Source organism: Photinus pyralis, unplaced genomic scaffold, assembly GCF_008802855.1.
Source record: "Photinus pyralis isolate 1611_PpyrPB1 unplaced genomic scaffold, Ppyr1.3 Ppyr1.4_LG6, whole genome shotgun sequence".
Lineage (NCBI taxonomy): Eukaryota > Metazoa > Arthropoda > Insecta > Coleoptera > Lampyridae > Photinus > Photinus pyralis.
Window position 1 is genome coordinate 3146434 of NW_022170663.1, and position 15418 is coordinate 3161851.

The window sequence follows — 15418 nt, forward strand, 5'->3', positions numbered from 1 at the left end:
CAATAGATTTGCATATAAAGATATTTGTATCGGCGCTCAAAAATTCGCCACCTGCCGAACCGCCTCCATAAAGTTGGCCCTAGGACGATTCAGTCCCCGGAATGCTTATCCCACTCCGGATTATTCGCACTGTAATTATGCGCCACCTGAAGATTCGCTCCCGGAACAACTAGTTCCAAAAAAAAATCGGCTCGGAAAGATTCACCCCCGGAATTTTGGTCTGCTCCCGTCCCATTTATGGCATCATTCGCCACGGTAAATTCGTCACAAGAAAACTCTCTTTCAAGCAGATTCGCCTTCAAAATTTTCGCACCCCAACTCCCCCACTGGAATACTCAAAAACCTGCTCCAAAAACACTATACGTTTGAAATGCTCGACTTACAAAGAAGTTCCTTTAAGAAAAAGTGCGACAAAGAAAATGCTTAAGGATAGTATAGCTACTTTTAATAATCCGTATTTTCAGCGTCCACTGGGAAGTTCTTCTCGGCAAAATCGTCTTTAAACTTGGTCCTCGAACATGCGACAAAGGACAAAAAGACTACAAAGTGAAAGTTTCAAATTATAAACCGACAGTAATCCTTCCTTTTTCTAGCAATTAACTATAAAAAAATCTAATGAAAATATACGCTTTCCATACCTCAGCAAAGCTATGACTGTTTAACACCGGAAAATTCGTCTTCGAAAATTCGTCCCTGGAATACTCATGCCCTAGAAAGTAAATTCGCTTCTGGAACATTTGCTTCCTAAATAGTCGCCCAGGAAAACTGGGACCCTGAACATTCGTTCTGGGATATCTATGGTGGGTTTATACAATAATTATCATGATCTAATGCCTTAGAAACAAAGGTATGGTTTCTTTGGTTAGCAACGCACAATAAACCTTTGTTTCTATTAGCTATTGCCTATTGTTATTAACGATACAAGTTCCGTCCGTGTATTCACATTTTAGAAGCACTCCGCTCTGCTAAAAAGAACCTGTACTTATCTTATTTTATTCTGCCAAGTTTAAGTGCCGCAGAAAAAGTTAAGCAATCTTAATAAAGGATTTAAGTTATCGTCAATTGCAGTAGTACAAGTTTGTGGAAATTTTTTAAAAACGGTTGGCCTGTATTTAGAAAAAAGCCGGTTCGAGTCATTGAGTTCAGTTTAATACAGAAAAAGTGAAGTTTCCTTAAGCTGATAGCGAGTGCTTTTGTGTGAGTAAAGTGCCCGAATGCCGCAAACCTTGTACGTCCAGATAATTTGGATTTAAGATTTTTAATGATTAACCGTCTGTGTGCGGGGTATTATATCTAAAAAAGCTTTTCTTTCTTTTAGGGATTTTTCTAATTGTTTCATGTATATCGGAATTAGTTCTGTCAAATTGTGGGTTCAAGTAGACCTTGCTACCACAGGATGATTCACCCCTAGAATATCCTGCTACAGAATATTCCCACTACAATTATTTGCGTTTGAAACCAACCGTGGTCAAAAATTAGCCCTCAAAAGATTCACCTTCGTTTTTAATTTAATCCGTCAAGTTTTCTTGACTTGACCATTTGAAACATTTGCCGACAAAAAAACCGGGTCGAGTTCAATTCGCCACCTGTAGAAAACTCGCCTCGAAAAATTGTCTTTGAAAATTCACCCCCACGTTTCATTTTCCACGTAAATTCGGCCCTGGAACATTTGCGTCCTAAATATTGGCGGTCGGAATATTCATTCGTAAAAAAACTCTCGCCCATGAAAATGGCCCCTGAAGCACGAAACAAGGGCCCCCACAAAATTTTCCACCAAAAGATTCATCATCGGAATTTTCGTCGATAAGGAAAAGAAAACTCACCAGGAACTTGTTCCAAAGGCAAATCTATCTACTGAATTAAACCTTTCAGTTCCCGATACAAAAAATATTACCATATTAACTACAACGGGTTCTAAAAATCCACGAGCCGATTATTGCACAACTTCATCTCAGAAATTGACTAAATAAAGAAATGTCAACCGACAAAATTAAAAAAAAATGTGCACGAAACTTTCATATTTATTTCTGTCGATTGACGTTGAATAGCTATCGTCGTAAAACTGGCCCCAAATGTGGTAAATTCACCCCTGTGGTTTTCCCGTTTGGAATATACGCCATCGGAATATTAGTTTCCAGGAAATTTGCCTTAATTTAATTTCGATACTGTATCTCCCAAAATCGCTTCCAGAATATTCATTTCCAATATTTGCTTCCGAATAGAAGCCTGAAAGAAAACCCGCCCTATTTAAATTTCGACAGGTTCTCTTGCGGAAATTCAAAGGGTGTGCACGTCTGTGGAAAACAGGAAAAAAAGGTGTTGGTAATTGCAACGCAAATTCTGTAATGGGTCTTACAACGCAGAGCGTATAATTTATAACATTCGCTAGACGTTGCCCTGCAATATTTTTCCAACAGAAAATTCGCCTGCTCCTGGAATATTACGCAAAAAAAATCGCACTCACGTAAATTAGCCTGGGTAACTTCGGACCTCATCTGCGAGAAGAAACCTGGGCCCGATAAATTTGCTCATGAGAATTTTTGCGTCTCGGTAACTCGGTAACTTAGCGAAGATTCATCTAAGAAACATTCGCCATCAAGTAACTCCTCCGAGACTAGAATTCTTCCCGCTATATTTTGTTATAAAAAATTCGTACTACGCTATTTTTTTAGACTATTTATTTATTTATTATTCCTGGCTGAACCTAGGGACGAATATTACGAGAGCAAATTCTATTCACGGAGAATGTTTCTTTCAAAATTAGTTTTATAATTCGGCGTGGGCAACTTTACCGTGAATTCAATTTCTCTTGGTGAGGCGAATATTCCAGAAGAGAAGCTTAGGGGCCAAATTTACCTGAGATGAATTTCCGTGCAGGTGAAAATTTCGTACGGAGCATTTCATTGCCATTGCTTATACAGGGTGATTCCTATAGTACCTGCCACCGTTTGGGAGCGTATAGGGGGTGCCTAGGGGAGTATTTTGATATAGGACACTTGGGGTCGGAAATCTAAAATAAGGGCGCCAGAACCAAATTTATCTTCTGGAATTTCACGCCTGTATGTAGGCAACCCAACCGACCGACGTTTCGCGCGGAGCGATGCAGAGCGAGTTAGCGCGAGGAAGCGACATGGGAGGGAAGGAGGGAAAACGACAGTCAAAAGCAATAACGTTTACAAGTGTTCAACGTGGCCACCGTTGTTCTCAATGCACTTCCTACATCTAGCCAACTATTATTATACTATTGCCATAGTGTTTATTCACTTGATACGCGTCGTTGCAGACGGGATTTCGTGGGTTTAAACAAAATTCTGATCAAGTGTCAGCCACACATCGCCGCCTGAGATCGCTCCGTGTGCACCGCCGGCCGGTTGGGTTGCCTACCTACAGGCGCGAAATTCCAGAAGGTAAATTTGGCTCTGGCACCCTTATTTTAGATTTCCGACCCCAAGTGTCCTATATCAAAATACTCCCCTACGCACCACCTACACGCTCCCAAACGGTGGCAGGTACTATAGGAATCACCCTGTATACTAGGTAAACAGAGTTTTTTAAGGGCCGAAACTTTATAATACGATTTTTTCTCATCTGAAGGCGAGTTTTCATTTGGAAAATTTTTCTTGTGGATGAATATTTGAACCTAGGCCTGGGAAAGGGTTTGTAGGTTGAGTTCATAGAGAACACTTTGCTGAAACTGCTCCCGTGTATAAGCAAAGGTAGATCAGGAGTAAGACATTTTTTAGTACGAAAGGAGGGAAATCCTTTATGGAAAGAGGTGTAGTGTGAGAGTCTCCAAGAGTCATACCCACTCTCTTGCTACCGTTCAATTTGTACCTGAAAAATTCAAAGAAATAGATTCTATCCAATTCATAAAATTCAATTTTGATCTTTCACAATAGGTAATTCTATTTTTTATATTTAAATATTATTTTGTTTAAATAGAATTACCTATTCATTTAAAATTAAACGTAAATCGCCAAAGTATTCTTCAGTACGTGAGTTGCTCGCCTTATGCTCTATGTGATTTTTCTTATTTGAAAGCTTTTTCTTTTGTTTTTAATATTAAATTAACAAAAAAAAATAAAAATTAAACCATGCCTATGTTCAAGATGTGGTCGCTAAATTGGAAGAAACGGGATCTGTTATCAATAAAAAAAGAAAGCAACCAAGATTATGCAATGAAGCAGCTCAGGTTGAAGTCCTTGGCCAATTTGACATAAATCCCTCAATGTCAACATTTAGTTTTTTTTGTTAATTAAAAATTTTTGTTTAATTGTCTTAATGAATATTAACTTCATTGGTACCGCTGGAAAAGCATTTTTCAGTAGCTTTCCAACGATATGTCACAAGTATGGGGTTGCCATTTAGGATTTTTGAAGAGGGAGGGCTGGGGGGTTAAGGGGGAATGGGGGGTTGTCACTCATAACGTCATTCTGGTTCCCCTCGATACCCCCGAAACGGTTTTTGTTAAAAAATGACACGCAACAACTAAAAATATACAAGGTGTTGGTGTTCCATTAAAAAAACAAAGTTTTGTATTGACATCATAAAACTGGGACACCCTGTAGGTACATTCAAAAATAATTTCTGCAGTCATTTGCACAAAGGTTTTTTTTGATATTTTGCTATGAGCTAGGAAAGACTAATGCACTGTTGCAGGACCCTGTATATCTCGATATTGACCGTTTTTACTCTTATTTTGTGTTAGGTTTTGTCTGATTTTTTGTATTGCGTCTAACGGTGATTGTTTCTTTCTAAAGTAAAGTTGGTTCACTGATAGCGATTTCTTTTGCTACTCTGTCTGCTAGAAATTGTTCAAATAGCTTATTAATACTCGGTTTCGCAAACGATGATTAACTTTAATCTTTGATTAAAAGTATTAGAATATTAGCTGCCTTCGATTATAAGGTAAGATGTTACCCATTCTAGTATTTTTAATCATTGATTAACCTTAATAATCGTTTGTGAAACCGGGCATAAGGCCCAGTTGTACAATGGTAGTTTAACTTCAGTTTATAGTTAAATTGTGGGTTAAAAGATTTGACTGGTCAATATTTCAGAAGTTAACCAATCGTATTTCTGAAATCTGTCAGTTAAACTAAACTGAAGTTTAAACTGACGTTGAACAACCAGGCCTTATAGTGTTAAGTGCTGTAGGATATGTTCATATCTGGTACCTTTGTATGTTTCTCTATCAATTTCCCTGCTTTCCACAGGCTGGAGAATACGTTTTCTTCCAGTACCTATCTCATTGAAAAGCTTCACCACGACATGCGAGTTTTCTTCTGTTAATATTTCTATTTGTTTCGCAATTACCATTTGTATGATGTCATCGCTAAACTTAATTTTTGGTGTTTGCCCGTACTTTTTTGTAACAATTTAGTAGCCATTTCCCATAAAAATACAGCAACTTACATTTACATATGGGCGATTTATTACCTTGTGAACAGATATTTCGAATGCTCGTTTTCTTAAGCGGATCTGCTGCAACTTACCTGGAAGCGATTATTTTGGATCAAATTCCCAAATCAAATTTAACTGATCGAACTTTTTTGATACCGAATATTCCAAAACCGAAGGTTTTAGGGGCACATTTACTGCTACCCGTTTTGGTAATTGTAAAGTTTTTATGTACCTACTCATGTTATTTCTGACACGAATTTTCGACCTTAATTCGCTCAAAAACGACTTCTATGTCTAATATCTTAAGTAGCTCTGTATCCGTCTTCTCGAATCAGCAGTGCAAAAACGAAAAATGTTAACAATGCCGGTATATCCTTTTTTTTAGCTACGTTACACCAAAAGCTAATTAGGTACTACCGTATATGACGAATATTAGAAATTAATCATTTTGACACCTACAATCTGAACCATCTTCATGCCCATGGCTTTAAATTTCACACACGCATACAATAGTTTTTTTTATAAAACCTTTAATATTTATTATTATTTAAATTATTTACATTTGGTAAATGAATCGCCATTTTCTTCGCCGCGGAAGAATGACTTCAGAAATTCTCACAAAAACCATTTTCTTTTACCTTTTCACATTAATAACGACGCGTACATGTAGAAGTAGTAAATCGAAAACATTTATTGATGTTTACATTTAAGGAACATATATTTCCTTAAATAAATGACTGTAAAATTAAACCGTAAAAGTGTGTTACCATAAATTTGAATGCAAAATTAGCGTAACAACTATAATACTTCGCTTTATTGCTCATTTTTCTGTTTTTGGAATATTTGGTGGGAATGGGAACCCGAAAATTGAATGTAAGAATGTACTAACAAACGAATTGGAGATCGGTAGATAACGTTATGGCCATGGATATCTTTTTGATGGGATAAAAACAGAAAGGTAGTACGAAATGTTTAACAAACACATGTAATTGAGTGACCTTCATGAACAGAAAGGAAACATCTAATTCGATAAACTTTTACATGGGTACATTGACAATACCTATTACGTTATCTAAGTTCAAACCCGTTTAACTGATAATTCGAAGACTGATTCAATTACCACCAGTTCATTGTCGAAAGTAACGCGTTGCGTGCGGTGTTCGTTAACGTAAGATAAATGTAGTGCAGAAGTGTTAAGAAATTAAAGGGCTCAAAAATTCCTTCATCCTAAGTAGGTGGGTAAGTGAACTGTCATCCCCTTACGTTACCACTTATGATGTATGTTATGGTGTCTTCGATAGAACTGGGGAGTATTTTATGATTCCCTATAATTCTATATGTCTACAAGGCAATTAAAACTACTAACTAAAATTTAGTTAGGAATCCAGAAATAATAAACGAACAAAAACCTCTGTGGAATGCGTACTGGAGCTACTGGAGTGTGAATTTAGGGGCGAACAAACCTTTACAATGGGGTTGATAAAGTTTTCTGGAAAACAAGGATAGTTACCTACCTTTTTATTCCTTTACAATTATTCCTTCGTGATTTTAGAAAACCTTAATCATGTCCTTTTCTTAAAAATAAATCCGTGACCTTCCTACCTTATATCTCTGCATGCCCTCTTACCATAAGTTTCAACATGTAGAAATGTAATTTGTTTGTTTTCGAAAAGTTCATGTACAAATTTGAACTTTTGTCTAACCAACTTCCTTCACAAATCGCACTACATAAATCAAGTAATTCAGCTTTTGACGCAGAAAGCGTTACAGAAATTTGTATTTTAATAACCTAGTTACCCACTTAATGATACCTAAAAATCTCCCTCATCTAATATCTAAAACATAATATGCTTTTAAACGTTCCTGAATAATTTCCTAACAACCCGCAAAGCGCTTTCCCAAGTGTACGTCCAAAGAAACCCGGAAGAATCAGTGAAGATTTTCTGAAAAAGTTACAGTCTCGGAAGAATAGTTCAAAATAGTGTATTGTGTCATTGTGTTACAGTGGGTAGAAAACTGCGCACGATACGGGAGAGTCCGGCAATTTACGAACCTGTAATACGCAAATAACAACCGAATTATGTACCATACTTTTCCTACGACCTCCGTGAATTTCGAAATGAAAATAAGGCAAAACCTAAAACGGCGTCTGTTGACAGTTTTGACAATTCCAAACGTACATGATCTATTCTAATTTTTTTATTACTCACGGGTGTAGGTAATGGGCACTATATCATGCCTCTAAATTATACGTTATAACCTTATCAATAAACATATTTTTAGCGCATTTCCACAAAAATAATAAAATGCGCTATTCTGGTCACTTAATCCGTCCGTCTGTCGGTCCCTACGGTTGTGTTGCTACTAGATCTTTAGTTTAAGAGCTATTGTTCTACTTTTTTCGCTATTTGGTTCGTTACGACATCGAGCCTTGCACCAAGAAAAGATTAGCATAACCCCATAATTTTACACATTTGCCGTTGTGCTTATAAATTTTATACGCTAAGATGCATCTTACAATGACATCAAAGAATAGGTTCAGATTTTTCTAAAATTTTAGAAGAAGGAAGGACTGTATTAAATGTACAGGGAGAGTCAACGATTGCGCGGAGTAACTTAATGCCTTGAAGATAAGATGCCCAATTTTTCTTACAAATCGAATTATCTTTAAAACTACTAGTTTTTCGGATATTAACCGTATAATAAAAAAAAGGCATACAATTACACGTATAATTCAAAAATGCATTCAAATACAGGGGTTCTATTTAAAAAAATGTACCATTTTGGTGCCCTACTTAAAGGCGCACCCTGTATAATTCCAAATTTTTTTAAAATGTGAAGAATATTTAACCATATCATAATACAAAAGCACTCTATCAAAAAATCTTATATTCAAGGCATTAAGTTACTCCCTGTACATGAAAAAATAAATTGTACAGGATCGTTCAAATTCGTACAAATTGGTATTTCGATAGCGGTGTGAGATACAGTGTAGGTTAAATGAGGCGACTTTTTGTGACTTAAAAAAATCATTTGAATTTTTTTTTAAATCTTTGAAAATAACTGAGTAACCGTAAAGCTGAAAACGTCAGATCTTGTTTTCATTCAGCATCTCATTTTTCAAAAATTGCAAATGCGTTTTTTTAGTCACGTCATTTAACCATTGAATTTTATAAATTCAATGATTTAACCTGTACTGTATCTCACATCGTTACAGAGACCCCAATGGAGAGCGGGTTCCCAGACCCACATTCGTTATTTTTGTCAACTAATCCTTCTGAAATTGTATAAGGTAGGATTCTTCTTATAAAATGAAATTGAAGTAGTGCGTCAAAGATGGATTGTCCAACCCTAACTTTCTTATTTGTGGTCGGATTTTTATTTATGCACAGATCTAACTTTCTTTCTTGTGTACCACTGATTTCCGAAATTGTAACTGAATATACTTCTTACCAAAGGAATTGAAAACACACGTCAAGGCATGGATCGCGGTTGCGCAGAGTCAATTTCCTTATTTATACACTCATTTTACGAAAATTTTAACCAAACTAAATTGAGCGCATAGGTATATAAAAAAACAATTGAAAACGTAAGTCGGAATACGGATTGCCCGTACGCAAAGCCAAGGCGCCCACAAAAATAATAAATGTTATACTTATTGTGACCACTTTCTGTGGCCGTCCGTGGGTCCGACCGTTAGTTTGTCCGTCCATACGGCTGTGGTGCTGTCAGATCTATACCTTAAGACCTACTTTTTTAGCTATTTGGTTCGTTATGCTGTCGAGTCTGGCACCAAGGAAGGAATTTTTTTTGGTCTTTTACAAAGACAGTTATAGCAAAAAACCTATTTTTTCGCTTCTCATAATTTTACGGTTTTGTCGCTTATTGTGCTTGTGCAGATTAAAAGGCGCAATAAAATTATTACGCATCCTCAGCCTTACATTGTTTATTTATGACCCAATTCTCCTGAAATTTCAGATACTCTTGTAAAAGCAAATTGAAATCACGTCTCCGAGAGTAACTAATTTTTTCGGATTTTTTTGTATTGTATTGTATGGGTGGTACTCCCTAGGTACAGACGTTTTCAGGTCTCATCAACAGCCGTGATCTAACGGCAGTCGCCGGGACCGCCATCAGATTTTCATGCCCGAAGCATTTATCGGATAAAAACTGTTAATACGGAAATGCGCTTTTTGTAAATCGTTTACGATTATTTTTAGCGCATTCTTTAAGAATTAAACAAAAATTTGCTATTGTTTGCGTTTTGTCCGTTCGTCCGCCTGTCTGTTCGTCCGGACCCTATTCTGCGATTTTGAACTACTTTTAGGGGATTTTGCCAGAGTCCTGGAATTTTTTGCAATAGGTAGCCTATACCTTACAGGTGTGCCAGACGCCCATCAAATTTTGTTGTCTTAAGAGAGCCCCCCCCCCCCTCCATGAATTCTTTCCTGAGACACTGTTTTTGAAATAAAACGGGCATAACTTTTAAATGCGGCAACCAATTGATCTGAGATTTTGCATACGCATGCCTTTAGTGGTGCCAAGTACAACTTTTTAAAATTGGGGAGGGACACATGTTCTATCCTTCATGGTATTCTAATGAAAGGCCGCATTAAAATAAATTGGTTTGTACAAAATATAACTTTCGTGGATTTTATCCGTCATGGTATTGTAATTAATTAATTGCCGGTTTTTAGTGGTGCAGAACATCTCCTGACTATTATGCTTTGGAGGGCATGTAAAGCTGGCGGTCCCGGCAGTCATACCACGACTGTCGTTAAGTCACACAGACGACTGTTGATGCGGCTTGAAAACGCCTGTACCTAGGGAGTGCCACCCATACGACACGATACGAATTAAAGGTCCCAACAAAAGGAACTGTTTTCCACCAACTACTTCTATACCCTTATCAAAAGAGAGAGTGGGGGTGGAACTGGTTTTAACCTGCAACCTCTACAGTGACTTTATAAGGACAGTGGCGACAACTTATCATAATCCGCCATATTGGAGCTAAAAAATTGATTGTAAGATCAATATACCTTGTCATGTCAAATTGTGAGCGTAGAATAATAAATGTCAGTTTCATTTAAGTAAAGATTCTTGTTCAAAACGAACGGCGCAGAAATGATCGTTTAAAGCTTTGCAGAACAACCTATGGGAAAACAAATGCCTCCCAAATTCAAAAAGGTATGGGTATATGGAAAACAGTATAATAAGTATGAAATATGGTGCAATATCCAAAATGTACATATAAATAATCATTAAATTGTGTTTGACATTTCAGTGTCTTCTGTCACTTCTTGTCCCCTGTCGCGTGTTGCTCCTTCCGGACTTAAAAGTATTTCTTTAGTCTCTTAAATGGAAGACAAAACACGTTGATCTAGTCCACGGAGTACAAGAGATCAATATTCCATGTGCTCCAGCAAACATGAAACCAATTCAAACGTATTTACGATCACAAATGAATTTGCTGCTAAATTTCGGATAAGCTGCTTCTCTAACCAGTTTTCTATCTAAACTCATTAGGTATTTAGGGCTCCTGAAAAAAATTTTACATCAATTACCAGTCGTAAGGTTAGGCACAGTTTTACATCTAAAAACACTAAGCGAATTACATACCTTATAATATCGTAATAAATCCAAACTATATGCGTCTTTAAAAATCGAGTTTATATAAAACTGGAGACGGAAAACGTAAAATAAAGCAAATACAAGAAGCAAAGTGTAAACTAGTAACATGAAGCCGTGACAATTACAGGTGACACTGTCAAAACAGTATAATTAATAATTATAGCACGGAGTGCACCGCGTCGTTTTGAAGGCTTTCTATTGGCCAGTTTGGAATTTAGCTCCAATATGGCGACCGGAACCAACGACCAATCAAAAACGAGATACCCTGTTGTCGCCACTGTCTCTATAAAGTCACTGTAGCAACCTCTAATGAAAGGTCTCAACGAAATTAATTAATTTCTACGATAGTCCTTCTTCTCGACCCCTTATCCTGATCGGTTGTATTTCCTTATATCTAAAGAGCGGATTGTTGGAGAAGGGGACTCACATACAATCGTCTGTGGGGGCCTTTAAATGTTTATGTGTCCCCTCCACATTAATCCTCTAGTAAAAAGGTAAACGGTTAACATCGATAAATATAGGATGCTACTATCTTATAATCCAACTATTGTATAAGCTATTTCGTTTTAAAAATGCGCTTTATCTGCAAAAGATTTGTGCATAGTTTATCCTTGTTTAACTTGTTCAGAGTCGCTACAGTTTTTTAAAATATAATCTTCGGCACACAATCTGAATTTCTGCAAAAAATCAGTAATAACATACTGGAGGATCTTTTTGTTATTTGTGCTAACATTTTACTTAAAAGGACGGGGTTTCAGTCCAAGGTGTCTCTTTTGTGTTTTTTACTGCTTTAATTAATTATGCATAATTAGTCCATTTGGAATCAGGTAAATACAAACATAAAGTTGACACCGTAACGGTTACGGAATTACGTATTCTCATGTGCTAAACACTAATTTTCTGCAAGGGATGTTTTCTTTGTGGCGCATCAAAGTTTATCGCTTAGAGAATACATTTGCAACACTGTAGACATAATTTACTTCCTAGCGGTTTTAAAATTATTATTAAAGCAGATTCTTGCTCATTACCCACACTTCCTGAAAGGGATGTCGCTTGGTGGCACATGGAATGTTGTGTTTCTTTGATTAATTACACTTAAAGAAATCCTTTGCAACCCTGTTGACGCAAACATACAAATTCAATCCCTAGTCGTTTTGAAATGAAATATTTTTTATTTAATACAAATTCACATTTACTAATCAGTTCTCCTCTGCGAGGAATGTCTCATTTGTGGCACATCAACATTTTTATTTTTTTATGGATAATACTTAAAGAGTCAATTTGCCACCCCGTACATGCTAACGTAAAAATTTAACCCCTATTCGGTTTGAGAATACCTACCTATTTTTTAAAACAAATTCTGTTTTACTAAGCACTTTTCATCTGCAAGGGGTGTCTGTTTTGCGACGCATGAAAACTGTTTTGACTTAAAGATTTAAAAGGGTCAGGCGATTAAGAAATCCCAAAATGCTTACAATTTGAGTAATAGACCCAAAAGCTCAAATGATAAAAAGGTCAAGAGGCTCTCGAAATTTAAATCGACCAAGAAGGTTCAACCCACTTCAAAGAAAATAAAAAGGAGATTTAAATGGCCCAGTGTTCATGGAATTCGGAGCATTCACGAGTTTTAAGAGATTCAAAGCACTCGGAAAATCCAAGTGGTCCAAAAGGATTCAGAAACTGACGGGCTTCAAGCACACAAGTCAATCAAGATAACAAAAATTCAAGAAATTCTAGACGCTGAAACAGCACAATAAACCCCACATATTAGAAGAGTTAACCTAGTAAAGAAACTCAAAAGATTAAAGACACCCAAAAGGCTCTAGAGCCTCTAGAGATATAAATTAGTCAAGTAAGCCAACAGTATTAAGATGCTCAAGGTGCTCAAGAGTCCCAAGAGACTTAAGATCTTTAGGTACTTCTTTAAAGACTCTTGTAACATTTTTCCAAAGATTTCTTACAAAATATCTTGAGCTTTTAATGCGTAGCTTAAGAATTTCTTGAGGAAGCCGAGAAGAAAAAAAAGAAGAGAATCTCGTTAAAAACTTTTGCAGATATCATAAGAATTCTGTTAAAAAAGATTCTTTCAAGTGAAACAAAACACTCAAGAGGTTTAAGTAGCTCAAGAATGTCAAAAATACTCAGTAAACTAAAATGATATAATGCCTTAAGAAATTAAAAACATATTTAAAAAATGCTTAAAATATCCAATAGACCCATGAAAATTATATAACAAAGGTCAAGAGGCTCCCGAGATTCAAAACGATCAGAAAACTCCAAAGACGCAAGTGAAGTTCAAGCCATTCCAAAGATTAATGGAATTGAAGGAAATAAAAAGGTTTGGGAGACAATAAACTTAAAAAGAAGAACCCAGAGGCACATGGTTCAAGGAATTCGGGACAGTCAAGGGTTTTAAGAGATTCAAAGCACTCAGAAGATCCAAGTGGCTTAAAAGATTCAAGAAACCCCAGAGATTAGAAGACTTAACTTGTTAAAGAAACAAAGATCAAGACACCCAAAATGCTCGAGAGTTTTAACTTAAGGGGATCAATAATAGTCTTAGGCGGATAAAAGGAGCTCAAGACTCCCAAGAGACTTAAGCTGCGGACCTAAGATCTTCTTTATAGGCTTTTGAAATATTTTACCAATCATTTCCTAAAAAATATCTTGAACTTTAAATACGGATATAAAGAATTTCTTGAGCAATCCTTGAGAGAATCGCTAGAAAATGAAGAGAATCTTGTTAAGAACTATCTTAAGAATTCTGTTAAAAAGATCTTGGAAAATCTCTTTAAAGATCTGTAGAGGAATACCTTGAGGAATTGTATTTGAAGAACTTCCTAACGCTAACCTAATACCACGAAGAGGAAATCTTTAAAAAAGCTTCTTCAACGGATTTTCGAACTGTCACTGGACGGATCTCGAATTGAATCCATCTAATCAATATCTGTAAAATTCTATATAAAATTTTACATTTTCAGTTTTTCGGTGACATGCCAGTTACTTCCAAAGATTTTTTTATAACTTTCAATTACTTTTTTTATTTGCAAAAAGGGGCAACTTTGCCCCCATTTAATTTTGTGTAAAAATCTCATCAGTCGTCCAAACATTTACTCTATAGTCAGTAATACTGAGTCTAGGAGAACAAAAGTTTTCTGATTCGGAGCATTTTACAGAAATGATTTGTGTAAAACAGTTAACTAACCCAAACATTCATTTTTGTGCGAAATGTGCAGTTTTACTTCTTGTTACATTTTTGCAACGACGCCGGCAAAAATACAATAATTTAAAAGACCCTTACACCACCTGTTGTTCTTAATCCTTAGAACGATTTAATTGTTCAAGTCAAATTTTTTTCTGATACTAACAAGCAATTAATTCTGTTAGAAGAACCTTTCCGATGCGCAAGTTGACGTTGACCGAAAAGGAGGAAGAAAAATTATCCCCGGTTCTCCTTGCAAAAATGCAAAATGAATCGTGCTCTAAGTATCTACAAGGATTAAGCAATTTTTAGGCAAACCTGTTTTTCATGGAAATTGTATATTTTTTTGAAAGTAGAAATAAGTATATAGTATTTGAATTAATATAATTACAAGCACGTAACTTAGACTTAGGAGAAAACTGCATGTCATAGGTCACTAAAACATGAAAAACTTGATTTAAATATGACATGAATAAGGACACATGTCTGAGTAAGAATTCAAGTTTTTTTTTTTGTTAATATATAACTAGTACCTCACACGTTTTGGCAATTATATGGCATTACACAAAATCGTTTCTTTCTCCTGCGCTGCGAGTTCACGATTTTCCTGAAATTGCGTTAGGTTTTGTTAATGAAGTACGCATTTACATTTACCGCATTTTTATTTAGTCGCATACAAAGAAGCTCAATTACAAGTTCTTAGTGCTTGACAAAATCACATTAGCTGGCAAAGTTTGCAGGGCATGGCGAAAATGTATGTACGAACGGTTCTTGTTTCTTGATCATTTTCTTTGGTGTACCTATCCATCGTATTAAAATTTGTAGAAGTACACGATCTATCAAACATAATTTATGAAAGATGCTTGAAGAATTATTAAGATTGTATAATTGTTCATTTTGGTACAAAGAGAAGATTGGAATCAAGATATAGCAAACGGGAGTAAGGGGGAGAGGGTGATAGTAGGTTTGCTTTTGTTGTAGTACTTACCCTCGTATACCCACCTACCTCTCATAGTCATGTTCTAGTACCATAAAATTATCTGTACAAAAAAGCGTATAAAGCAGATAATGAAGGTATTTTCCAATTCGCGATTGATGTTATACCAGTTTTTGAAAAACCTTTTGATTTCTTCCTTGTGTGTCGTGTCTCGTATTGTGCATTAGCTATGGGTTTCTATTTTT